This window comes from Mustelus asterias, chromosome 13, assembly GCF_964213995.1.
Source record: "Mustelus asterias chromosome 13, sMusAst1.hap1.1, whole genome shotgun sequence".
Classification (NCBI taxonomy): Eukaryota; Metazoa; Chordata; class Chondrichthyes; order Carcharhiniformes; family Triakidae; genus Mustelus; species Mustelus asterias.
In genome coordinates, this window is record NC_135813.1 from 57,738,669 (window position 1) to 57,765,503 (window position 26,835).

General features: G+C 46.2%; 8 non-coding genes across 8 annotated transcripts; all 8 read right to left on the reverse strand.

The window, feature by feature from the left end:
• Positions 1-5,930: 5,930 nt before the first annotated feature.
• On the reverse strand, positions 5,931-6,050 carry trnal-caa (transfer RNA leucine (anticodon CAA)). Its single transcript has 2 exons — positions 6,013-6,050; positions 5,931-5,976 (listed from the first exon to the last, which is right to left on the reverse strand). It is a non-coding gene; the product is annotated as a tRNA-Leu (tRNA).
• A 2,773-nt stretch (positions 6,051-8,823) lies between these two features.
• trnal-caa (transfer RNA leucine (anticodon CAA)) lies at positions 8,824-8,943 on the reverse strand. Its single transcript has 2 exons — positions 8,906-8,943; positions 8,824-8,869 (listed from the first exon to the last, which is right to left on the reverse strand). It is a non-coding gene; the product is annotated as a tRNA-Leu (tRNA).
• Positions 8,944-12,195: 3,252 nt separating this feature from the next.
• trnal-caa (transfer RNA leucine (anticodon CAA)) lies at positions 12,196-12,316 on the reverse strand. Its single transcript has 2 exons — positions 12,279-12,316; positions 12,196-12,242 (listed from the first exon to the last, which is right to left on the reverse strand). It is a non-coding gene; the product is annotated as a tRNA-Leu (tRNA).
• Positions 12,317-13,650: 1,334 nt separating this feature from the next.
• On the reverse strand, positions 13,651-13,771 carry trnal-caa (transfer RNA leucine (anticodon CAA)). Its single transcript has 2 exons — positions 13,734-13,771; positions 13,651-13,697 (listed from the first exon to the last, which is right to left on the reverse strand). It is a non-coding gene; the product is annotated as a tRNA-Leu (tRNA).
• Positions 13,772-15,105: 1,334 nt separating this feature from the next.
• trnal-caa (transfer RNA leucine (anticodon CAA)) lies at positions 15,106-15,225 on the reverse strand. The gene is made up of 2 exons: positions 15,188-15,225; positions 15,106-15,151 (listed from the first exon to the last, which is right to left on the reverse strand). It is a non-coding gene; the product is annotated as a tRNA-Leu (tRNA).
• Positions 15,226-16,247: 1,022 nt separating this feature from the next.
• On the reverse strand, positions 16,248-16,367 carry trnal-caa (transfer RNA leucine (anticodon CAA)). The gene is made up of 2 exons: positions 16,330-16,367; positions 16,248-16,293 (listed from the first exon to the last, which is right to left on the reverse strand). It is a non-coding gene; the product is annotated as a tRNA-Leu (tRNA).
• Positions 16,368-17,389: 1,022 nt separating this feature from the next.
• trnal-caa (transfer RNA leucine (anticodon CAA)) lies at positions 17,390-17,509 on the reverse strand. The gene is made up of 2 exons: positions 17,472-17,509; positions 17,390-17,435 (listed from the first exon to the last, which is right to left on the reverse strand). It is a non-coding gene; the product is annotated as a tRNA-Leu (tRNA).
• An 8,657-nt stretch (positions 17,510-26,166) lies between these two features.
• Positions 26,167-26,286, reverse strand: trnal-caa (transfer RNA leucine (anticodon CAA)). The gene is made up of 2 exons: positions 26,249-26,286; positions 26,167-26,212 (listed from the first exon to the last, which is right to left on the reverse strand). It is a non-coding gene; the product is annotated as a tRNA-Leu (tRNA).
• Positions 26,287-26,835: the final 549 nt, after the last annotated feature.

The following is a 26,835-nucleotide window of genomic DNA, read 5'->3' on the forward strand; positions in this document are numbered from 1 at the left end:
TTCCACGTGCGAGGCCAGGACATCGCCATTCCAGACGACGGAGTCGCAAGAGACGCACGACCACCAGGGGTCGCTGATTTTGGCGCCATCGCCCACATGCGACCTATGGGAGCAGCCGTTTTGGTCGGCACCGACCGCGAATGACCAGCAGGGGTCGCCATCATCCATCTCAGCTGCCTGCAGTGGCGCTCACGAACCAACGGTGGCGTCGATCATCCTGGACCAGGCAAAGCCTCACAGACTCGACAAGTCCATGATGGACATACAGGTAAACAAACGCACGATTTATTGTCTGTTTGACAGCGGGAGCACGGAGAGCTTTATTCACCCAGACGCCGTGAAGCGGTGTGGCCTCCAGATCCAGCCTGTCAAGCAGACAATTTCGATGGCGTCAAGGTCCCGGTCTGTCACCGTGCTAGGGAGTTGCGTGGTAAATCTAACGGTGCAGGGCACGGTTTACGAGAGCTTCAAGCTCCTGGCGTTACCGCACCTTTGCGCGCCAATACTCCTCGGACTAAATTTCATGGTCCACTTGAAGAGTGTAACCCTACAGTACGGTGGGCCACTCCCTCCGCTTTCAGTGGGAGAACAGCAGTCTCCACATTGCCCAACGCGTTCAACATGCAGCCTCTCGACACTTAAGATTACCACACCCTCCTTATTCCAGAACCCCGTGCCAGGCTGCAAGCCCATCGCGACTAAGAGTAGGCGTTACAGCGCTGAGGATCGGATCTTAATTCGATCTGAGGTTCAGCGGCTCCTCAAGGAAGGGATCATACAACCTAGCGCTAGTCCTTGGAGAGCGCAGGTCGTGGTGGTCAAGAGTGGGAACAAACCCCGGATGGTCATAGACTATAGTCAGACCATTAACAGATACACGCAGCTGGATGCGTATCCCCTCCCGCGCATTTCTGACATGGTCAACCAGATTGCGCAGTACCGGGTGTTCTCCACCATCGACCTAAAGTCTGCCTACCACCAGCTCCCCATTCGCCCAGAGGACCGACAATACACGGCTTTTGAGGCGGATGGTCGCTTGTACCATTTTCTAAGGGTTCCTTTTGGTGTCACCAATGGGGTCTCGGTCTTCCAGCGTGCTATGGACCGAATGGTGGACCATAACGGACTGCGGGCTACCTTCCCGTACCTGGATAACGTCACCATCTGCGGCCATGACCAGCAGGACCACGATACCAACCTTCTGAGATCCCTACGCACTGCATCGCGCCTGAATCTGACCTACAACAGGGAGAAGTGTGTATTTTGCACGCGCCGCCTAGCTATCCTCGGATACGTGGTGGAAAACGGGGTCATTGGCCCTGATCCAGACCGTATGCGTCCCCTCCTCGAACTTCCCCTGCCACTAGCGTAAAAGCACTGAGAAGATGCTTAGGCTTCTTCTCTTACTACGCACAGTGGGTTCCCAATTACGCGGACAAAGCCCGTCCGCTCATCAAGTCTACCACTTTTTCCCTAGCACCAGAGGCTCGTTTGGCCTTTGAAAAACTAAAAGCCGACATCGCGAAAGCCACGATGCACGCAATTGATGAGTCCATCCCCTTCCAGGTGGAGAGTGATGCATCTGATTTCGCCCTGGCCGCCACACTTAACCAGGCGGGCAGGCCCGTCGCCTTTTTCTCTCGCACCCTCCAAGGCCCCGAAATTCGACATTCAGCGGTGGAAAAGGAGGCCCAGGCCATTGTGGAGGCCGTCCGGCATTGGCGCCATTCCATGGCGGGAAAACGGTTCTCCCTGCTCACGGACCAGCGGTCCGTGGCGTTCATGTTCAATAACATGTTACGGGGCATGATCAAGAACGATAAGATCTTGAGGTGGAGAATTGAACTCTCCACCTATAATTACGACATCATGTATCGTCCAGGGAAACTCAACGAGCCCTCGGATGCCCTGTTGCGTGGAACATGCGCCAGTATGCAGGAGAATCGATTGCAGGCTCTCCACAATGACCTCTGCCATCCAGGGGTCACTCGGCTCTACCGCTTCATAAAAGCCCGGAATCTACCCTACTCGGTGGAGGATGTCAGGTCCATAACCAGAAGCTGCCGGGTATGCGCGGAATGCAAACCGCACTTTTACCGACCTGACAGGGCACAACTCGTTAAGGCCACTCGTCCCTTCGAAAGACTGAGTGTGGATTTTAAGGGCCCCCTTCCCTCGACAGATCGGAATGTGTACTTCCTCAATGTGCTTGATGAGTACTCACGATTCCCTTTTGTCATTCCCTGTTCTGATATGACCGCTGCCACGGTTATCAAGGCATTTCGTGATCTTTTCACCCTGTTCGGTTCCCCTGTTACATCCACAGCGATAGGGGCTCGTCGTTCATGAGCGATGACTTGAGGCAACACCTGCTCTCATACGGGATTGCCTCTAGAAGAATCACGAGCTACAACCCTAGGGGTAACGGACAGGTGGAACGTGAGAATGCTACAGTCTGGAAGGCTGTCTTACTGGCGTTGAAGTCAAAAGGCCTTCCAGTTTCCCGTTGGCAAGAGGTGCTCCCTGATGCGCTCCACTCCATACGCTCACTCCTGTGTACGGCAACCAACGCTACTCCCCATGAGAGACTGTTTTCATTCGCTCGGAAGTCTTCCTCTGGGACCTCATTACCGTCTTGGTTGACGTACTCAGGACCTGTCCTCCTGCGGCGACATGTTAGGACCCGCAAGTCCGACCCTTTGGTTGAACAGGTCCATCTCCTCCACGTCAACCCTCAGTATGCCTCTGTGGCATACCCTGACGGGCGAGAGGACACGGTCTCGATTCGAGACCTGGCGCCAGCAGGCGGCTTGGAAACCCCTGTCGCTCCCATACCTCCTGTTAGAGACCCCCCAACTATTGTTTCCCCTCCTGACACGGCACGGGCAGCATCGGGACCATCACTTAACCCTTTTACTCCCGTGTACAGCTTGCCTGAGTCCAGGAGATGGTCGCCACTTCAAGGCGTGTCCGAGTTCAGCGGATTGTCACCACCTCGGGGTCAACCAGCCCGTGAGACATTGGAGGAGCCGTTGGACATCGCCTTGGGGAGAACGCCACCGCGAGTGTCTACACCGGTGTCATCGCCGGTGTTGAGGAGGTCACAACGACGGTGCAGTCCCCCTGACCGTCTGAACTTATCGACTGATGACCAATTGTTCTGTGTTTTTTTTGTACCCCGCCGGCCTTTGTCTTCAAAGGAGGGGTGAATGTGGTGAACCATCATTGGTTCCCACCAGGTAGTACTGAGCCAGGGTCTGGCCAGTACTATGAGTCTGTATATATGTTACTGTTGGGGTTAGGGTTGGGCTGTTCTACATGTTACTGTTGGGGTTAGGGTTGGGCTGTTCTACCTGTAATATAGTTATTATGGTACATCCCAGTCGGGCTCCGCCTCCTGGGAGAGGTATAAAGGTCACTGCTCTGTCTGGGACCCCTCAGTCTGGGATCGTGTATTATATATGGTAGCTCTATTGTAGTAGTCAATAAAAGCCTTTATTTCCTCGAGCATCTCTAGCCTCGTGAGTTATATCGCACATCACAAAGCACAACCATTCATTCATCCCACCTGATTCAACAGGCAGTGCCAAACACTCTCCATTCCTGCACCACAAACAATCTGCACTCACTCAGCTTTTGCACACCAACACCATTTTACAATCTGTTCGGAAACATGCTTTTCTCAGTCCCTTTTGCATCGACAACTTCGACTAACCCAAGCAACACAGCTGCCACTCAACCACACCTCCTTCCAAAACGACCCATAATCCAACCATCTTCCCAATTCAACATTTCACATTCTCATTCCCATGCCATTCCTCGATTCTCAGACATTAACGTGATACATCTGCAATGACTTCTCCGCAAACAATGACCAGCACATCCAGATCCTGGAGATTTAAGAAAGGAAATTTGCACACCCTGACCTTCTACCCCGTGGCATTAATCTGAACATTTCAACCTGACAGATCCAAACTTCAAAGACATCAATTCTGGCAGCTTTGTGCTTCCAATGAGGGACTGAGTTGTAATGTTAAAGTCACTGGTATCCTTGCAGATAATTACGAGAGTGAGACAGTTGAATCCAGTTGTATTTGTGCACACCAAGTTGCATCCTTGGATACTTGGCCTGTTTGTCAGAAGCAGCAGTGTGCTCAATGGGATTGAAATGTATAATGGTGGAAAACAATGTGCAATGCAGCAAGCAGGTGGTCACAGCTGAGCCGTCCTAAGATTGCTGCTTGTAGAATTGAATCTTAAATTTTGAAAGATGCACTGTGATTCGGTGCATGAAGATTGAGACAAATGCGTCTGTGTAAAGTTTTGTGTGTGAATGATATGGTTGTGGAGATGGAAGCTGTGTTTGTTTTGAATTGTAAATAGCATTGAAGTAGTAAAAGGAGGCAGGGGCAAATTGCACTCGAGTCTTGCAGACAGTGTGATTCTGGTGGCGACATTTGTCATGTAAAATGGAAATGTCAGGATTGGGATTTAAACCCACGCCACGAGAAAGGGACCAGAATTCACCAGCCTGAATAGAAAGCAAGGAATCACACTCCTTGAGTCTGGTGCCTTAGACCACTCTGCCATCCTGACAACTTACTTTGAGACTGTCTTCCATTCTGTGCTACCTATTCTGTATTCTAACTGAACAGGCGTGCACACATTTCATTTGTGCAAAAACAAAGCACAACCATTCATTCATCCCACCTGATTCAACAGGCAGTGCCAAACACTCTCCATTCCTGCACCACAAACAATCTGCACTCACTCAGCTTTTGCACACCAACTCCATTTTACAATCTGTTCAGAAACATGCTTTTCTCAGTCCCTTTTGCATCGACAACTTCGCCGAACCCAAGCAACACAGCTGCCACTCAAACACAACTCCTTCCAAAACAACCCATAATCCAGCCATCTTCCCAATTAAACATTACACATTCTCATTCCCATGCCATTCCTCGATTCTAAGACATTAACGTGATACATCTGCAATGACTTCTCCGCAAACAATGACCAGCACATGCTGATCCTGGAGATTTAAGAAAGGAAATTTGCACACCCTGACCTTCTACCCAGTGGCATTGATCTGAACATTTCCACCTGACAGATCCAAACTTCAAAGACATCAATTCTGGCAGCTTTGTGCTTCCAATGAGGGACTGAGTTGCAATGTTAAAGTCACTGGTATCCTTGCAGATAATTACGAAAGTGAGACAGTTGAATCCAGTTGTCTTTGTGCACACTGATGCGTGATTAAATCACTCGGGAGGCTTGATTGTACCCGGGAAATAAAGGCTTTTATTACTAACAAGAATGGAGCACACTATAAACAATACAATCCCAGACTAAAGGGTCACCAGGCAGTGCAGTGACCTTTATACCACCCCAGGTAGGCGGAGCCAACTGGAGTGTACCACAGAACAATATCAACAGGTAGAACAGCCCAACCTTAACCCCAACAGTAACAACAGTAACATATCTACAAACACCCATAGTGCTGACCATCCATGGCTCAGCACTCATAGTGGTAACCAACTATGGTTCACCACACACACCAAGTTGCATCCTTGGATACTTGGCCTGTTTGTCAGAAGCAGCAGTGTGCTCAATGGGATTGAAAGGTATAATGGTGGAAAACAATGTGCAATGCAGCAAGCAGGTGGTCACAGCTGAGCCGTCCTAAGATTGCTCCTTGTAGAATTGAATCTTAAATTTTGAAAGATGCACTGTGATTCGGTGCAAGAAGATTGAGACAAATGCGTCTGTGTAAAGTTTTGTGTGTGAATGATATGGTTCTGGAGACGGAAGCTGTGTTTGTTTTGAATTGTAAATAGCATTGAAGCAGTAAAAGGAGGCAGGGGCAAATTGCACTCGAGTCTTGCAGACACTGTGTTTCTGGTGGCGACATTTGTCATGGAAAATGGAAATGTCAGGAGTGGGATTTGAACCCACGCCCCTAAAATGGGACCAGAGTTCACCAGCCTTAACACAAGGTAAGGAATTACACTCCTTGAGTCTGGTGCCTTAAACCACTCGGCCATCCTGACAACTTGCTCTTGCATTGATTTCCATTCTGTGCTACATATTCTGTATTCTAACTGAACAGCAGCGCACACATTTCCTTTGTGCAAAAACAAAGCACAACCATTCATTCATCCCACCTGATTGAACAGGCAGTGCCAAACACTCTCCATTCCTGCACCACAAACAATCTGCACTCACTCAGCTCTTGCACACCAACTCCATTTTACAATCTGTTGGGAAACATGCTTTTCTCAGTCCCATTTGCATCTACAACTTCGACTAACCCAAGCAACACAGCTGCCACTCAAACACAACTCCTTCCAAAACAACCCATAATCCAACCATCTTCCCAATTAAACATTTCACATTCTCATTCCCATGCCATTCCTCGATTCAAAGACATTAACGTGATACATCTGCAATGTCTTCTCCGCAAACAATGACCAGCACATCCTGATCCTGCAGATTTAAGGAAGGAAATTTGCACACCCTGAGCTTCTACCCACTGGCATTGATCTGAACATTTCCACCTGACAGATCCAAACTTCAAAGACATCAATTCTGGCAGCTTTGTGCTTCCAATGAGGGACTGAGTTGCAATGTTAAAGTCACTGGTATCCTTGCAGATAATTACGAGAGTGAGACAGTTGAATCCAGTTGTCTTTGTTCACATTGATGCGTGATTAAATCACTCGGGAGGCTAGATTGTACCCGGGAAATAAAGGCTTTTATTACTAACAAGAATGGAGCACACTATATCCAATACAATCCCAGACTAAAGGGTCACCAGGCAGTGCAGTGACGTTTATACCTCCCCAGGTAGGCGGAGCCAACTGGAGTGTACCACAGAACAATATCAACAGGTAGAACAGCCCAACCCTAACCCCAACAGTAACAACAGTAACATATCTGCAAACACCCATAGTGCTGACCATCCATGGCTCAGCACTCATAGCAGTAACCAACTATGGTTCACCACACACACCAAGTTGCATCCTTGGATACTTGGCCTGTTTGTCAGAAGCAGCAGTGTGCTCAATGGGATTGAAAGGTATAATGGTGGAAAACAATGTGCAATGCAGCAAGCAGGTGGTCACAGCTGAGCCGTCCTAAGATTGCTGCTTGTATAATTGAATCTTAAAGTTTGACAGATGCACTGTGATTCGGTGCATGAAGATTGAGACAAATGCGTCTGTGTAAAGTTTTGTATGTGAATGATATGGTTGTGGAGATGGACGCTGTGTTTGTTTTGAATTGTAAATAGCATTGAAGCAGTAAAAGGAGGCAGGGGCAAATTGCACTCGAGTCTTGCAGACATTGTGTTTCTGGTGGCGACATTTGTCATGTAAAATGGAAATGTCAGGAGTGGGATTTGAACCCACGCTTCTCAAAAGGGACCAGAATTCACCAGGCTTAATACAAGGAAGGAATCACACTCCTTGAGACCACACGGCCATCCTGACAACTTGCTTTGCTTTGACTTTCCACTGTGTGTTACATATTCTGTATTCTAACTGAACAGGCGTGCACACATTTCATTTGTGCAAAAACAAAGCACAACCATTCATTCATCCCGCCTGATTGAACAGGCAGTGCCAAACACTCTCGATTCCTGCACCACAAACAATCTGCACTCACTCAGCTTTTGCACACCAACTCCATTTTACAATCCGTTCAGAAACATGCTTTTCTCAGTCCCTTTTGCATCTACAACTTCGACTAACCCGAGCAACACAGCTGCCACTCAAACACAACTCCTTCCAAAACAACCCATAATCCAACCATCTTCCCAATTAAACATTTCACATTCTCATTCCCATGCCATTCCTCGATTCAAAGACATTAACGTGATACATCTGCAATGTCTTCTCCGCAAACAATGACCAGCACATCCTGATCCTGCAGATTTAGGGAAGGAAATTTGCACACCCTGAGCTTCTACCCAGTGGCATTGATCTGAACATTTCCACCTGACAGATCCAAACTTCAAAGACATCAATTCTGGCAGCTTTGTGCTTCCAATGAGGGACTGAGTTGCAATGTTAAAGTCACTGGTATCCTTGCAGATAATTACGAGAGTGAGACAGTTGAATCCAGTTGTCTTTGTGCACACTGATGCGTGATTAAATCACTCGGGAGGCTAGATTGTACCCGGGAAATAAAGGCTTTTATTACTAACAAGAATGGAGCACACTATATCCAATACAATCCCAGACTAAAGGGTCACCAGGCAGTGCAGTGACCTTTATACCTCCCCAGGTAGGCGGAGCCAACTGGAGTGTACCACAGAACAATATCAACAGGTAGAACAGCCCAACCTTAACCCCAACAGTAACAACAGTAACATATCTGCAAACACCCATAGTGCTGACCATCCATGGCTCAGCACTCATAGCAGTAACCAACTATGGTTCACCACACACACCAAGTTGCATCCTTGGATACTTGGCCTGTTTGTCAGAAGCAGCAGTGTGCTCAATGGGATTGAAAGGTATAATGGTGGAAAACAATGTGCAATGCAGCAAGCAGGTGGTCACAGCTGAGCCGTCCTAAGATTGCTGCTTGTATAATTGAATCTTAAAGTTTGAAAGATGCACTGTGATTCGGTGCATGAAGATTGAGACAAATGCGTCTGTGTAAAGTATTGTGTGTGAATGATATGGTTCTGGAGATGGAAGCTGTGTTTGTTTTGAATTGTAAATAGCATTGAAGTAGTAAAAGGAGGCAGGGCAAATTGCACTCGACTCTTGCAGACACTGTGTTTCTGGTGGCGACATTTGTCATGTAAAATGGAAATGTCAGGAGTGGGATTTGAACCCACGCCCCTAGAAAGGGACCAGAATTCACCAACCTTAACACAAGGCAAGGGATCACAGTCCTTGAGTCTGGCACCTTAGACCACTCGGCCATCCTGACAACTTGTTCTTGCATTGACTTCCATTCTGTGCTACATATTCTGTATTCTAACTGAACAGGCGTGCACACATTTCCTTTGTGCAAAAACAAAGCACAACCATTCATTCATCCCACCTGATTCAACAGGCAGTGCCAAACACTCTCCATTCCTGCACCACAAACAATCTGCACTCACTCAGCTTTTGCACACCAACTCCATTTTACAATCCGTTCAGAAACATGCTTTTCTCAGTCCCTTTTGCATCTCCAACTTCGCCGAACCCAAGCAACACAGCTGCCACTCAAACACAACTCCTTCCAAAACAACCCATAATCCAACCATCTTCCCAATTAAACATTTCACATTCTCATTCCCATGCCATTCCTTGATTCTAAGACATTAACGTGATACATCTGCAATGTCTTCCACGCAAACAATGACCAGCACAACCTGATCCTGGAGATTGAAGAAAGGAAATTTGCACTCCCTGACCTTCTACCCAGTGGCATTGATCTGAACATTTCCACCTGACAGATCCAAACTTCAAAGACATCAATTCTGGCAGCTTTGTGCTTCCAATGAGGGACTGAGTTGCAATGTTAAAGTCACTGGTATCCTTGCAGATAATTACGAGAGTGAGACAGTTGAATCCAGTTGTCTTTGTGCACACTGATGCGTGATTAAATCACTCGGGAGGCTCGATTGTACCCGGGAAATAAAGGCTTTTATTACTGACAAGAATGGAGCACACTATAAACAATACAATCCCAGACTAAAGGGTCACCAGGCAGTGCAGTGACCTTTATACCTCCCCAGATCGGCGGAGCCAACTGGAGTGTACCACAGAACAATATCAACAGGTAGAACAGCCCAACCTTAACCCCAACAGTAACAACAGTAACAGATCTACAAACACCCATAGTGCTGACCATCCATGGCTCAGCACTCATAGTGGTAACCAACTATGGTTCACCACACACACCAAGTTGCATCCTTGGATACTTGGCCTGTTTGTCAGAAACAGCAGTGTGCTCAATGGGATTGAAAGGTATAATGGTGGAAAACAATGTGCAATGCAGCAAGCAGGTGGTCACAGCTGAGCCGTCCTAAGATTGCTGCGTGGAGAATTGAATCTTAAATTTTGAAAGATGCACTGTGATTCGGTGCGTGAAGATTGAGACAAATGCGTCTGTGTAAAGTTTTGTGTGCGAATGATATGGTTGTGGAGATGGACGCTGTGTTTGTTTTGAATTGTAAATAGCATTGAAGCAGTAAAAGGAGGCAGGGGCAAATTGCACTCGAGTCTTGCAGACACTGTGTTTCTGGTGGCGACATTTGTCATGTAAAATGGAAATGTCAGGGATGGGGATTTGAACCCACGCCCCTAGAAAGGGACCAGAATTCACCAACCTTAACACAAGGCAAGTATTAACAGTCCTTGAGTCTGGCACCTTAGACCACTCAGCCATCCTGACAACTTGCTCGTGCATTGACTTCCATTCTGTGTTACCTATTCTGTATTCTAACTGAACAGGCGTGCACACATTTCCTTTGTGCAAAAACAAAGCACAACCATTCATTCATCCCACCTGATTCAACAGGCAGTGCCAAACACTCTCGATTCCTGCACCACAAACAATCTGCACTCACTCAGCTTTTGCACACCAACTCCATTTTACAATCTGTTCAGAAACATGCTTTTCTCAGTCCCTTTTGCATCGCCAACTTCGCCGAACCCAAGCAACACAGCTGCCACTCAAACACAACTCCTTCCAAAACAACCCATAATCCAACCATCTTCCCAATTAAACATTTCACATTCTCATTCCCATGCCATTCCTCGATTCTAAGACATTAGCGTGATACATCTGCAATGACTTCTCCGCAAACAATGACCAGCACATCCTGATCCTGGAGATTTAAGAAAGGAAATTTGCACACCCTGACCTTCTACCCAGTGCCATTAATCTGAACATTTCCACCTGACAGACCCAAACTTCAAAGACATCAATTCTGGCAGCTTTGTGCTTCCAATGAGGGACTGAGTTGCAATGTTAAAGTCACTGGTAGAAGAACATAAGAAATAGGAGCAGGAGTAGGCCATCTAGCCCCTCGAGCCTGCCCCGCCATTCAATAAGATCATGGCTGATCTGACGTGGATCAGTACCACTTACCCGCCTGATCCCCATAACCCTTAATTCCCTTACCGCTCAGGAATCCATCCATCCGCGCTTTAAACATATTCAGCAAGGTAGCCTCCACCACCTCAGTGGGCAGAGAATTCCAGAGATTCACCACCCTCTGGGAGAAGAAGTTCCTCCTCAACTCTGTCTTAAACCGACCCCCCTTTATTTTGAGGCTGTGTCCTCTAGTTTTAACTTCCTTACTAAGTGGAAAGAATCTCTCCGCCTCCACCCTATCCAGCCCCCGCATTATCTTATAAGTCTCCATAAGATCCCCCTCATCCTTCTAAACTCCAACGAGTACAAACCCAATCTCCTCAGCCTCTCCTCATAATCCAAACCCCTCATCTCCTTGCAGATAATTACGAGAGTGAGACAGTTGAATCCAGTTGTCTTTGTTCACATTGATGCGTGATTAAATAACTCGGGAGGCTAGATTGTACCCGGGAAATAAAGGCTTTTATTACTGACAAGAATGGAGCACACTATAAACAATACAATCCCAGACTAAAAGGTCACCAGGCAGTGCAGTGACCTTTATACCTCCCCAGGTAGGCGGAGCCAACTGGAGTGTACCACAGAACAATATCAACAGGTAGAACAGCCCAACCTTAACCCCAACAGTAACAACAGTAACATATCTACAAACACCCATAGTGCTGACCATCCATAGCTCAGCACTCATAGTGGTAACCAACAATGGTTCACCACACACACCAAGTTGCATCCTTGGATACTTGGCCTGTTTGTCAGAAGCAGCAGTGTGCTCAATGGGATTGAAAGGTATAATGGTGGAAAACAATGTGCAATGCAGCAAGCAGGTGGTCACAGCTGAGCCGTCCTAAGATTGCTGCTTGTAGAATTGAATCTTAAATTTTGAAAGATGCACTGTGATTCGGTGCATGAAGATTGAGACAAATGCGTCTGTGTAAAGTTTTGTGTGCGAATGATATGGATGTGGAGATGGACGCTGTGTTTGTTTTGAATTGTAAATAGCATTGAAGCAGTAAAAGGAGGCAGGGGCAAATTGCACTCGAGTCTTGCAGACACTGTGTTTCTGGTGGCGACATTTGTCATGTAAAATGGAAATGTCAGGAGTGGGATTTGAACCCACGCCCCTAAAAAAGGGACCAGAATTCACCAGCCTTAACACAAGGCAAGGAATCACACTCCTTGAGTCTGGCGCCTTAGACCACTCGGCCATCCTGACAACTCACTCTCTTATTGACTTCCATTCTGTGTTACCTATTCTGTATTCTAACTGAACAGGCGCGCACACATTTCCTTTGTGCAAATACAAAGCACAACCATTCATTCATCCCGCCTGATTGAACAGGCAGTGCCAAACACTCTCCATTCCTGCACCACAAACAATCTGCACTCACTCAGCTTTTGCACACCAACTCCATTTTACAATCTGTTGGGAAACATGCTTTTCTCAGTCCCTTTTGCATCGCCAACTTCGCCGAACCCAAGCAACACAGCTGCCACTCAACCACAACTCCTTCCAAAACAACCCATAATCCAGCCATCTTCCCAATTAAACATTTCACATTCACATTCCCATGCCATTCCTCGATTCTAAGACATTAACGTGATACATCTGCAATGACTTCTCCGCCAACAATGACCAGCACATCCTGATCCTGGAGATTTAAGAAAGGAAATTTGCACACCCTGACCTTCTACCCAGTGGCATTGATCTGAACATTTCCACCTGACAGATCCAAACTTCAAAGACATCAATTCTGGCAGCTTTGTGCTTCCAATGAGGGACTGAGTTGCAATGTTAAAGTCACTGGTATCCTTGCAGATAATTACGAGAGTGAGACAGTTGAATCCAGTTGTCTTTGTTCACATTGATGCGTGATTAAATAACTCGGGAGGCTAGATTGTACCCGGGAAATAAAGGCTTTTATTACTGACAAGAATGGAGCACACTATAAACAATACAATCCCAGACTAAAAGGTCACCAGGCAGTGCAGTGACCTTTATACCTCCCCAGGTAGGCGGAGCCAACTGGAGTGTACCACAGAACAATATCAACAGGTAGAACAGCCCAACCTTAACCCCAACAGTAACAACAGTAACATATCTACAAACACCCATAGTGCTGACCATCCATAGCTCAGCACTCATAGTGGTAACCAACAATGGTTCACCACACACACCAAGTTGCATCCTTGGATACTTGGCCTGTTTGTCAGAAGCAGCAGTGTGCTCAATGGGATTGAAAGGTATAATGGTGGAAAACAATGTGCAATGCAGCAAGCAGGTGGTCACAGCTGAGCCGTCCTAAGATTGCTGCTTGTAGAATTGAATCTTAAATTTTGAAAGATGCACTGTGATTCGGTGCATGAAGATTGAGACAAATGCGTCTGTGTAAAGTTTTGTGTGCGAATGATATGGATGTGGAGATGGACGCTGTGTTTGTTTTGAATTGTAAATAGCATTGAAGCAGTAAAAGGAGGCAGGGGCAAATTGCACTCGAGTCTTGCAGACACTGTGTTTCTGGTGGCGACATTTGTCATGTAAAATGGAAATGTCAGGAGTGGGATTTGAACCCACGCCCCTAAAAAAGGGACCAGAATTCACCAGCCTTAACACAAGGCAAGGAATCACACTCCTTGAGTCTGGCGCCTTAGACCACTCGGCCATCCTGACAACTCACTCTCTTATTGACTTCCATTCTGTGTTACCTATTCTGTATTCTAACTGAACAGGCGCGCACACATTTCCTTTGTGCAAATACAAAGCACAACCATTCATTCATCCCGCCTGATTGAACAGGCAGTGCCAAACACTCTCCATTCCTGCACCACAAACAATCTGCACTCACTCAGCTTTTGCACACCAACTCCATTTTACAATCTGTTGGGAAACATGCTTTTCTCAGTCCCTTTTGCATCGCCAACTTCGCCGAACCCAAGCAACACAGCTGCCACTCAACCACAACTCCTTCCAAAACAACCCATAATCCAGCCATCTTCCCAATTAAACATTTCACATTCACATTCCCATGCCATTCCTCGATTCTAAGACATTAACGTGATACATCTGCAATGACTTCTCCGCCAACAATGACCAGCACATCCTGATCCTGGAGATTTAAGAAAGGAAATTTGCACACCCTGACCTTCTACCCAGTGGCATTGATCTGAACATTTCCACCTGACAGATCCAAACTTCAAAGACATCAATTCTGGCAGCTTTGTGCTTCCAATGAGGGACTGAGTTGCAATGTTAAAGTCACTGGTATCCTTGCAGATAATTACGAGAGTGAGACAGTTGAATCCAGTTGTCTTTGTTCACATTGATGCGTGATTAAATCACTCGGGAGGCGAGATTGTACCCGGGAAATAAAGGCTTTTATTACTGACAAGAATGGAGCACACTATAAACAATACAATCCCAGACTAAAAGGTCACCAGGCAGTGCAGTGACCTTTATACCTCCCCAGGTAGGCGGAGCCAACTGGAGTGTACCACAGAACAATATCAACAGGTAGAACAGCCCAACCTTAACCCCAACAGTAACAACAGTAACATATCTACAAACACCCATAGTGCTGACCATCCATGGCTCAGCACTCATAGTGGTAACCAACTATGGTTCACCACACACACCAAGTTGCATCCTTGGATACTTGGCCTGTTTGTCAGAAGCAGCAGTGTGCTCAATGGGATTGAAAGGTATAATGGTGGAAAACAATGTGCAATGCAGCAAGCAGGTGGTCACAGCTGAGCCGTCCTAAGATTGCTGCTTGTAGAATTGAATCTTAAATTTTGAAAGATGCACTGTGATTCGGTGCGTGAAGATTGAGACAAATGCGTCTGTGTAAAGTTTTGTGTGCGAATGATATGGTTGTGGAGATGGACGCTGTGTTTGTTTTGAATTGTAAATAGCATTGAAGCAGTAAAAGGAGGCAGGGGCAAATTGCACTCGAGTCTTGCAGACACTGTGTTTCTGGTGGCGACATTTGTCATGTAAAATGGAAATGTCAGGAGTGGGATTTGAACCCACGCCCCTAGAAAGGGACCAGAATTCACCAGCCTTAACACAAGGCAAGGAATCACACTCCTTGAGTCTGGCGCCTTAGACCACTCGGCCATCCTGACAACTCACTCCCTTATTGACTTCCATTCCGTGTTACCTATTCTGTATTCTAACTGAACAGGCGCGCACACATTTCCTTTGTGCAAATACAAAGCACAACCATTCATTCATCCCACCTGATTGAACAGGCAGTGCCAAACACTCTCCATTCCTGCACCACAAACAATCTGCACTCACTCAGCTTTTGCACACCAACTCCATTTTACAATCGGTTGGGAAACATGCTTTTCTCAGTCCCTTTTGCATCGCCAACTTCGCCGAACCCAAGCAACACAGCTGCCACTCAACCACAACTCCTTCCAAAACAACCCATAATCCAGCCATCTTCCCAATTAAACATTTCACATTCACATTCCCATGCCATTCCTCGATTCTAAGACATTAACGTGATACATCTGCAATGACTTCTCCGCCAACAATGACCAGCACATCCTGATCCTGGAGATTTAAGAAAGGAAATTTGCACACCCTGACCTTCTACCCAGTGGCATTGATCTGAACATTTCCACCTGACAGATCCAAACTTCAAAGACATCAATTCTGGCAGCTTTGTGCTTCCAATGAGGGACTGAGTTGCAATGTTAAAGTCACTGGTATCCTTGCAGATAATTACGAAAGTGAGACAGTTGAATCCAGTTGTCTTTTTGCACACCAAGTTGCATCCTTGGATACTTGGCCTGTTTGTCAGAAGCAGCAGTGTGCTCAATGGGATTGAAAGGTATAATGGTGGAAAACAATGTGCAATGCAGCAAGCAGGTGGTCACAGCTGAGCCGTCCTAAGATTGCTGCTTGTAGAATTGAATCTTAAATTTTGAAAGATGCACTGTGATTCGGTGCAAGAACATTGAGACAAATGTGTCTGTGTGAAGTTTTGTGTGTGAATGATCTGGTTGTGGAGATGGACGCTGTGTTTGTTTTGAATTGTAAATAGCATTGAAGCAGTAAAAGGAGGCAGGGGCAAATTGCACTCGAGTCTTGCAGACATTGTGTTTCTGGTGGCGACATTTGTCATGTAAAATGGAAATGTCAGGAGTGGGATTTGAACCCACGCCCCGAGAAAGGGACCAGAATTCGCCAGCCTTAACACAAGGCAAGGAATCACACTCCTTGAGTCTGGCGCCTTAGACCACTCGGCCATCCTGACAACTTGCTCTTGTGTACACTTCCATTCTGTGTTACCTATTCTGTATTCTAACTGAACAGGCGCGCACACATTTCCTTTGTGCAAAAACAAAGCACAACCATTCATTCATCCCGCCTGATTGAACAGGCAGTGCCAAACACTCTCCATTCCTGCACCACAAACAATCTGCACTCACTCAGCTTTTGCACACCAACTCCATTTTACAATCGGTTGGGAAACATGCTTTTCTCAGTCCCTTTTGCATCGCCAACTTCGCCGAACCCAAGCAACACAGCTGCCACTCAAACACAACTCCTTCCAAAACAACCCATAATCCAACCATCTTCCCAATTAAACATTTCACATTCACATTCCCATGCCATTCCTCGATTCTAAGACATTAACGTGATACATCTGCAATGACTTCTCCGCCAACAATGACCAGCACATCCTGATCCTGGAGATTTACGAAAGGAAATTTGCACACCCTGACCTTCTACCCAGTGGCATTGATCTGAACATTTCCACCTGACAGATCCAAACTTCAAAGACATCAATTCTGGCAGCTTTGTGCTTCCAATGAGGGACTGAGTTGCAATGTTAAAGTCACTGGTATCCTTGCAGATAATTACGAGAGTGAGACAGTTGAATCCAGTTGTCTTTGTGCACACCAAGTTGCATCCTTGGATACTTGGCCTGTTTGTCAGAAGCAGCAGTGTGCTCAATGGGATTGAAAGGTATAATGGTGGAAAACAATGTGCAATGCAGCAAGCAGGTGGTCACAGCTGAGCCGTCCTAAGATTGCTGCTTGTAGAACTGAATCTTAAATTTTGAAAGAAGCACTGTGATTCGGTGCATGAAGATTGAGACAAATGTGTGTGTGTAAAGTTTTGTGTGTGAATGATATGGTTGTGGAGATGGACGCTGTGTTTGTTTTGAATTGTAAATAGCATTGAAGCAGTAAAAGGAGGCAGGGGCAATTTGCACTCGAGTCTTGCAGACACTGTGTTTCTGGTGGCAACATTTGTCATGTAAAATGGAAATGTCAGGAGTGGGATTTGAACCCACGCCCCTAGAAAGGGACCAGAATTCACCAGCCTTAACATAACGCAAGGAATCACACTCCTTGAGTCTGGCACCTTAGACCACTCGGCCATCCTGACAACTTGCGGTGAGATTGACTTCCATTCTGTGCTACATATTCTGTATTCTAACTGAACAGTCGTGCACACATTTCCTTTGTGCAAAAACAAAGCACAACCATTCATTCATCCCACCTGATTGAACAGGCAGTGCCAAACACTCTCCATTCCTGCACCACAAACAATCTGCACTCACTCAGGTTTTGCACACCAACTCCATTTTACAATCTGTTAGGAAATATGCTTTTCTCAGTCCCTTTTTGTGGTGAACCATCGTTGGTTCCCACTGGATAGTGCTGAGCCAGGGGCTGGCCAGTACTACAAGGATGTACATATGTTACTGTTGGGTTGTGCTATTGTTGCTGTTGGGGTTAGGGTGGGGTTGTTACACCTTTGTACTGTAGTGTTGTGGCACATCCCAGTCGGGCTCCGCCTCCTGGGAGAGGTATAAGAGTCCCTGCTCTGGCCGGGACCCCTTCAGTCTGGGATAGTGTATATAAGTTCTGGTAGCTTCGTTAACAGTAAATAAAAGCCTTTCATTGACTGAGCTTCAAGCCTCGTGTCTGAATAGCGCATCACTTTTGCATCGACAACTTCGCCTATCCCAAGCAACACAGCTGCCACTCAACCACAACTCCTTCCAAAAAAACCCATAATCCAGCCATCTTCCCAATTCAACATTTCACATTCTCATTCCCATGCCATTCCTCGATTCCAACACATTCACGTGATACATCTGCAACGACTTCTCCGCAAACAATGACCAGCACATCCTGATCCTGGAGATTTAAGAAAGGAAATTTGCACACCCTGACCTTCTACCCAGTGGCATTAATCTGAACATTTCCACCTGAAACACCCAAACTTCAAAGGCATCAATTCTGGCAGCTTTGTGCTTCCAATGTTGGACTGAGTTGCAATGTGAAAGTCACTGGTATCCTTGCAGATAATTACGAAAGTGAGACAGTTGAATCCAGTTGTCTTTGTGCACACCAAGTCGCATTCTTGGATGCTTGGCCTGTTTGTCAGAAGCAGCAGTGTGCTCAATGGGATTGAAAGGTATAATGGTGGAAAACAATGTGCAATGCAGCAAGCAGGTGGTCACAGCTGAGCCGTCCTAAGATTGCTGCTTGTGTAATTGAATCTTAAAGTTTTAGAGATGCACTGTGATTCGATGCATGAAGATTGAGACAAATGTGTTGTGTGTAAAGATTTCTGTGTGAATGATATGATTGTGGACATGTACTTTGTGTTTGTTTTGAATTGTAAATAGCATTGAAGCAGTAAAAGGAGGCAGGTGCCAATTGCATTTGAGTCTTGCAAACGTTGCCTAACTGGTGGGGGCATTTGTTGTTTTCGTGCAAAATGTCAAGAGTGGGATTTGAACCCACGACCCAAGAAAGGGGCCAGAACTCATCACAACAACACAATGGATACTGCCACACTGGTTAAGTCTGGCACCATGGACCACTTGGCCATCCTGACAATTTTCTGCAGTGCATGCTTGCCAGGGTGTGTTACATACTCTTTATTCTAACTGTCTTGGAGCACACACATTTCCTTTGTTCAAAAACAAACCTCAACCATTCATTCATCCCACCTGATTGAACAGGCAGTGCCAAACACTCTCCATTCCTGCACCACAAACAATCTGCACTCACTCAGCTTTTACTTTGGGAGGAATTTTCTGAGGTGTCCTCCCACTGGGTTGCCCTGTATTATTTGAACCTCACTCAACCAATACATAGACTGCATTGTTAATGAACAATAACGAATTGATTTGCTAATGCATGCATCAGGAGGGAGACACAGTCAATGAGGTTAGAATGTCCTCTCTGAGCTAATATTGCAAGGTAGAATTCTTATTTGATTCTGAACATTTCACTATCCCACCCAGTCTTGTCAATCAGACTGGAGGGACCAATCACAACATTACCCATTATAACCTGAGCGAATAATATTCCACCTGTCAACAGGAGTAGGAGATTATTAACTTATTGCCCATGTAGGTTCCTTTCTCGTTATCTCGGAAACCTAACCCACATCATTCCGAGTGTCCAAGGCCATAGCTAACATCTGTGATTTTTAATTGGTGAACGGAGTCACTCTTTCGCTGGAATCGGGACCTCCTTTATCAGCTTGAGAGACTGCTCCAGCCTCGCTACCCATGAACAAATTTATTCCCTGAAATAGCAGGCCCATGATTCAACTTGTTTTCGCATATCCAAAAACGGGAAGAGAAGCTGCCTTTCTGTGCTCCATTGTATGAAAAGAAGTTGGTCTGTCTACCACTGTGTTTCCCATCATGCTGCATTCAGAACAAAGTTGGCCAAGGTGCACAATGCATATATATTGAAAATACAGTTTAAGCTTATAAGACTTGGTTAATTTGTGGTTGTACAGTTTATAATACCTTTGCACATTTTGTTTGAGACACATTGTGAATTCTCACTATATATATGGCATTTTATAATGACCTTAACCTAGTCTACTTATTAAGGTAAAACTAAAATGAAAGGCCTCATACTAGAAATCTATACTACCCCCCATCAGTCCCTGCTTTTGACCCTTGGTTATCGCCCAAGATAAGGCCACTAAATACAAATGTCCCAATACTTGTTCCTGTGTCCTGAAGGACGACTGGTCCCTTCGTATCCTTGCTTGCTCAACTTAACTCCCATCACTGGTACTATCCCTTCTGTGGACTTGGACAACCTTGCACAGGCACGCTTAACTACATTGACAAGCACCATCAATGCCAAGATCAGCATGAAGAATATTGCAATCCCTTGTAGGATTGATGTTCCCCAGGAACCCAGCCAGCCTGAGAGCCAACCACCTAAGGTAAATGGTTCAAGGTCTGTGAGTTTCTCCACCTCTTTCCTGATACGATTAACCAGATTAGTTCTGTTTTCTGAACTATCTGGTATGTACGTGCAACACTCTGACCCAATCACTGCACAAGTCCCACTCCTTGCCACCAAGACATAATCCAATGCCAATCTGTGTTGAAGTACCACAGTGCGCATGGCTACCATCTCATCATTAACCTCAGCAAGGGCAGTTGCTGTATCATTGGCGACTTGTTCCAAAATGCAGTGTAGAACCAGGATTTCACGCATTGATTTAGAACATAGAACATAGAAAGCCACAGCACAAACAGGCCCTTCGGCCCACAAGTTGCGCTGATCATATCCCTACCTCTAGGCCTATCTATAGCCCTCAATCCCATTAAATCCCATGTACTCATCCAGAAGTCTCTTAAAAGACCCCAACGAGTTTGCCTCCACCACCACCGACGTCAGCCGATTCCACTCACCCACCACCCTCTGAGTGAAAAACTTACCCCTGACATCTCCTCTGTACCTACCCCCCAGCACCTTAAACCTGTGTCCTCTCGTAGCAACCATTTCAGCCCTTGGAAATAGCCTCTGAGAGTCTACCCTATCCAGACCTCTCAACATCTTGTAAACCTCTATCAGGTCACCTCTCATCCTTCGTCTCTCCAGGGAGAAGAGACCAAGCTCCCTCAACCTATCCTCATAAGGCATGCCCCCCAATCCAGGCAACATCCTTGTAAATCTCCTCTGCACCCTTTCAATGGCTTCAACATCTTTCCTGTAATGAGGTGACCAGAACTGCGCGCAGTACTCCAAGTGGGGTCTAACCAGGGTCCTATAAAGCTGCAGCATTATCTCCCGACTCCTAAACTCAATCCCTCGATTAATGAAGGCTAGTACGCCGTACGCCTTCTTGACCGCATCCTCCACCTGCGAGGCCGATTTAAGAGTCCTATGGACCCAGACCCCAAGGTCCTTCTGATCCTCTACACTGCTAAGAATGGTACCCTTCATATTATACTGCTGCTTCATCCCATTGGATCTGCCAAAATGGATCACTACACACTTATCCGGGTTGAAGTCCATCTGCCACTTCTCCGCCCAGTCTTGCATTCTATCTATGTCTCGCTGCAACTTCTGACATCCCTCCAAACTATCCACAACACCACCTACCTTGGTGTCGTCAGCAAACTTACCAACCCATCCCTCCACTTCCTCATCCAGGTCATTTATGAAAATGACAAACAGCAAAGGTCCCAGAACAGATCCCTGGGGCACTCCACTGGTCACTGACCTCCATGCAGAGAAAGACCCCTCCACAGCCACATTCTGCCTTCTGCAGGCAAGCCAGTTCTGGATCCACAAGGCAACAGCCCCTTGGATCCCATGCCCTCTCACTTTCTCAAGAAGTCTTGCATGGGGGACCTTATCGAACGCCTTGCTGAAGTCCATATAGACCACATCCACCGCTCTTCCTTCGTCAATGTGTTTGGTCACATTTTCAAAGAACTCAACCAGGCTCGTAAGGCACGACCTGCCCTTGACAAAGCCGTGCTGACTACTTTTGATCATACTAAACTTCTCTAGATGATCATAAATCCTGTCTCTCAGGATCCTCTCCATCAACTTACCAACCACTGAGGTTAGACTCACTGGTCGGTAATTTCCCGGGCTGTCCCTGTTCCCTTTCTTGAATATAGGGACCACATCTGCAATCCTCCAATCCTCCGGAACCTCTCCCGTCTCCATCGACGATGCAAAGATCATCGCCAAAGGCTCCGCAATCTCCTCCCTTGCCTCCCACAGTAACCTGGGGTACATCCCATCCGGTCCCGGCGACTTACCAACCTTGATGCCATTCAATAGTTCCAACACATCCTCTTTCTTTATGTCCACATGCTCGATCCTTTCTGTCCACCGCAAACCAGCAGTACAACCACCCAGATCCCTTTCCACCGTGAATACCGAGGTAAAGTATTCATTAAGCAGCTCCGCCATTTCTAACGGTTCCGCACAAACCTTTCCCCCTTCACCTTTTAAGGGTCCTATGCCTTCACATCTCATCCTTTTACTCTTGACATATTTGTAGAAAGCCTTCGGATTCTCCTTAATCTTACCCGCCAAGGTCTTCTCATGACCCCTTCTCGCTCTCCTAATTTAGCTGCTCCATATTGGGGAAACAATATGCCAAAAAACCATTCTGTTTCTGTAATAGCTTGTTGATGTCTTGGCAGCGGAGGGAGTTTTGGAGGGTGATATATGGATGGGATTACATATCCAAGGTAACACCCCTTCCATCCGACAAGGAGCAAGGATATGCCCTATCCCCACAAATCCAATATGTTCCATTGAGAGTGGATAAGTGGTGCCTCGTCTAAAGCAATAATAAATATTGCAAGATTGGTCATTACTGGGTGGACTCAGGCATAGCTGGGTGGTTCAATCTACCATGTGTTCACATTCTCTCATGCCCAAGTTTTCCCCTTGGCCTTCCATGTTTCTAACACAATCCATCCCCTTTGGTTTTGGTGTTGGCTGTTTTAAAACTAAACTAGGAGCTGGTTTGCCTAGGTTCTAGATAGGTGTCTAGATGTTTAAATGACCCAACCTCCCTGCATAAGCCTCAGTGTTATGAAATTCTTTCATTCCCTCTCGACTGATGGATCCTGGTATTGGGTGTCCAGAATACTTGGAATTCCACATAAGAACATAAGAAATAGGAGCAGGAGTAGGCCATCTAGCCCCTCGAGCCTGCCCCGCCATTCAATAAGATCATGGCCGATCTGATAGTGGTTTAGTTCCACTTACCCGCCTGCTCCCCATAACCCTTAATTCCCTTATTGATCAGAAATCTATCTACCTGTGACTTAAACATATTTAACGAGGTAGCCTCCACTGCTTCAATGGGCAGAGAATTCCAGAGATTCACTACCCTCTGAGAGAAGAAGTTCCTCCTCAACTCTGTCCTAAACTGACTCCCCCTTATTTTGAGGCTGTGTCCTCTAGTTCTTGTTTCCTTTCTAAGTGGAAAGAATCTCTCTGCCTCTACCCTGTCTAGCCCCTTCATTGTCTTATATGTCTTTATAAGATCTCCCCTCAGCCTTCTAAACTCCAACGAGTACAGGCCCAATCTACTCAATCTCTCCTCATAAGCTAACCCCCTCATCTCCGGTATCAACATGGTGAACCTTCTCTGTACTCCCTCCAAGGCCAACACATCCCTCCGCAAATAAAGGGACCAAAATTGCACACAGTACACCGGTTGTGGCTTCACCAGTACCTTGTACAATTGCAGCAGGACCTCCCTGCTTTTATACTCCATCCCCTTCGCGATAAAGGCCAACATTCCATTTGCCTTCTTGATCACCTGCTGCACCTGCAAATTGAGTTTTTGCGATTCATGCACAAGGACCCCCAGGTTCCTCTGTTGTAATTTTTCACCATTTAAATAATAGTCCATCTTACTATTATTCCTTCCAAAGTGGATAACCTCACACTTGTCAACGTTATACTCTATCTGCCAGATCCTCGCCCACTCATTTAGCCTATCCAAATCTCTCTGCAGACTTTCTGCATCCTCCACGCAATTCGCTTTCCCACTCATCTTTGTATCATCCTGGGCTGTTTGATCCACCATTACTAACTCTGAGCATGTTAAGGGCATTCGCTGTAATGGTATTCCTCCTCCTGCATGTATGGGGATGTGCAAACATGCCCAACACTTCACCTGACTGGCCAATCTAGCATATGTGTGTGTGCCATATATAAGTAAGTATTAACACGGACCTCCCGCGGGGAACGCTGAAGGACCTCAGTTGCTGGTCCCACCTGAGTTAAAATCTGTACATTCAATGCTAAAAAGATATAATCGCATGCATTCATTCCAGCAGTCTCTACGTCTCCTGTCTGACAATCAAACACAATTGTTGATCAATGTCAGGTAATAATACAGCTTGTTTCCAAAACTCGCACAATCACTGCGCCACACTTTGCTGCACGCGCTTGCGACTTGACTTGCTTCTGCGTTGGGGGATGTCCGGTCGATCTTGATTGGAGCTGTGCCTTGACTGGACAACACAAAGGATACTGCCACACTGGTTAAGTCTGGCGCCTTACACCACTCAGCCATCCTGACAATTTTCTGCAACATATGCTTTCCAGTGTGTGTTCCATATTCTTTATTCTTACTGACTTGGAGCACACACATTTCCTTTGTTCAAAAACAAACCTCAACCATTCATTCATCCCAACTGGTTGAACAGGCCGTGCCAAACACTCTCCATCACGAACAGTTGAACAGTTGAACGACTGCTACATAAGATAAAGGTGCACAGTGTTATGGGTAATGTATTAGCATGGATAGAGGATTGGTTGACAAACAGAAAGCAAAGAGTGGGGGTAAATGGGTGATTTTCTGGTTGGCGATCAGTGACTAGTGGTGTGCCTCAGGGATCAGTGTTGGGACCGCAATTGTTTACGATTTACGTAGATGATTTGGAGTTGGGGACCAAGTGTAGTGTCCCAAAATTCGCAGATGACACTATGATGGGTGGAAGAGCAAAGTGTGCAGAGGACGCTGAAAGTCTGCAAAGGAATATAGATAGTCTAAGTGAGTGGGCGAGGGTCTGGCAGATGGAGTACAATGTTGGTAAATGTGAGGTCATCCATTTTGGTGGGAATAACAGCAAAATGGACTATTATTTAAATGGTAAAAAATTGCAGCGTGCTGCTGTGCAGAGGGACCTGGGTGTCCTTGTGCAGGAATCTCGAGTTGGTTTGCAGGTGCAGCAGGTAATTAAGAAGGCAAATGGAATTTTGTCCTTCATTGCTAGAGGGATAGAGTTTAAAAACAGTGAGATTATGTTGCAGCTGTATAAGATGCTGGTGAGGCCACACCTGGAGTACTGTGTACAGTTTTGGTCTCCTTAATTGAGAAAGGATATACTGGCACTGGAGGGGGTGCAGAGGAGATTCACGAGGTTGGTTCCGGAGTTGAGAGGGTTGGCTTATGAGGAGAGACTGGGTAGACTAGGGCTATACTCTTTGGAATTCAGAAGAATAAGGGGAGATCTTTTAGAAACATATAAGATTATGAAGGGAATAGATAAGATAGAAGCAGTGAAGTTGTTTCCACTGGTGGGTGAAACTAGAACTAGGGGGCATAGCCTCAAAATAAGGGGAAGCAGATTTAGGACTGAGTTGAGGAGGAACTTCTTCACACAAAGGGTTGTGAATCTGTGGAAGTCCCTGCCCAGTGAAGCAGTTGAGGCTACCTCACAATGTTTTTAAGGCAAGGAGAGATACATTTTTAAACAGTAAAGGAATTAAGGGTTATGGAGAGTGGACGGGTAAGTGGAGCTGAGTCCACGAAAAGATCAGCCATGATTTTATTGAACGGCGGAGCAGGCTCGAGCAGCCTGCTCCAAGTTCTTATGATCTTATGAACCCAGTTGTCTTTGTGCACACCAAGTTGCATTCTTGGATACTTGGCCTGTTTGTCAGAAGCAGCAGTGTGCTCAATGGGATTGAAAGGTATAATGGTGGAAAACAATGTGCAATGCAGCAAGCAGGTGGTCACAGCTGAGCCGTCCTAAGATTGCTGCTTGTAGAATTGAATCTTAAAGTTTGAAAGAAGCACTGTGATTCGGTGCATGAAGATTGAGACAAATGTGTGTGTGTAAAGTTTTGTGTGTGAATGATATGGTTGTGGAGACGGAAGCTGTGTTTGTTTTGAATTGTAAATAGCATTGAAGCAGTAAAAGGAGGCAGGGGCAAATTGCACTCGAGTCTTGCAGACATTGTGTTTCTGGTGGCGACATTTGTCATGTAAAATGGAAATGTCAGGAGTGGGATTTGAACCCACGCCCCTAGAAAGGGACCAGAATTCACCAGCCTTAACACAAGGAAAGGAATCACACTCCTTGAGTCTGGCACCTTAGACCACTCGGCCATCCTGACAACTTGCTCTTACTTAGACTTTCCACTGTGTGCTACATATTCTGTATTCTAACTGAACAGGCGCTCACACATTTCATTTGTGCAAAAACAAAGCACAACTATTCATTCATCCCACCTGATTGAACAGGCAGTGCCAAACACTCTCCATTCCTGCACCACAAACAATCTGCACTCACTCAGCTTTTGCACACCAACTCCATTTTACAATCTGTTGGGAAACATGCTTTTCTCAGTCCCTTTTGCATCTACAGCTTCGCCGAACCCAAGCAACACAGCTGCCACTCAAACGCAACTCCTTCCAAAACAACCCATCATCCAACCCATCATGCAAATTGCATTCGAGTCTTGCAGTCATTGCCAGACTGGTGGGGGCATTTGTTTTAAAGGAAAATGTCAGGAGTGGGATTTGAACGCATGACCTGAGAAATGGATCGGAATTCACCACGCTGACACAAGGCAAAGAATGAAATGTTCGGCCCTGCTGTCCCCGCCCACCGCAGGCGTTGTTGGGGGGGTGCGGAATGGACTATGCAAAGGTCCATTGACCTA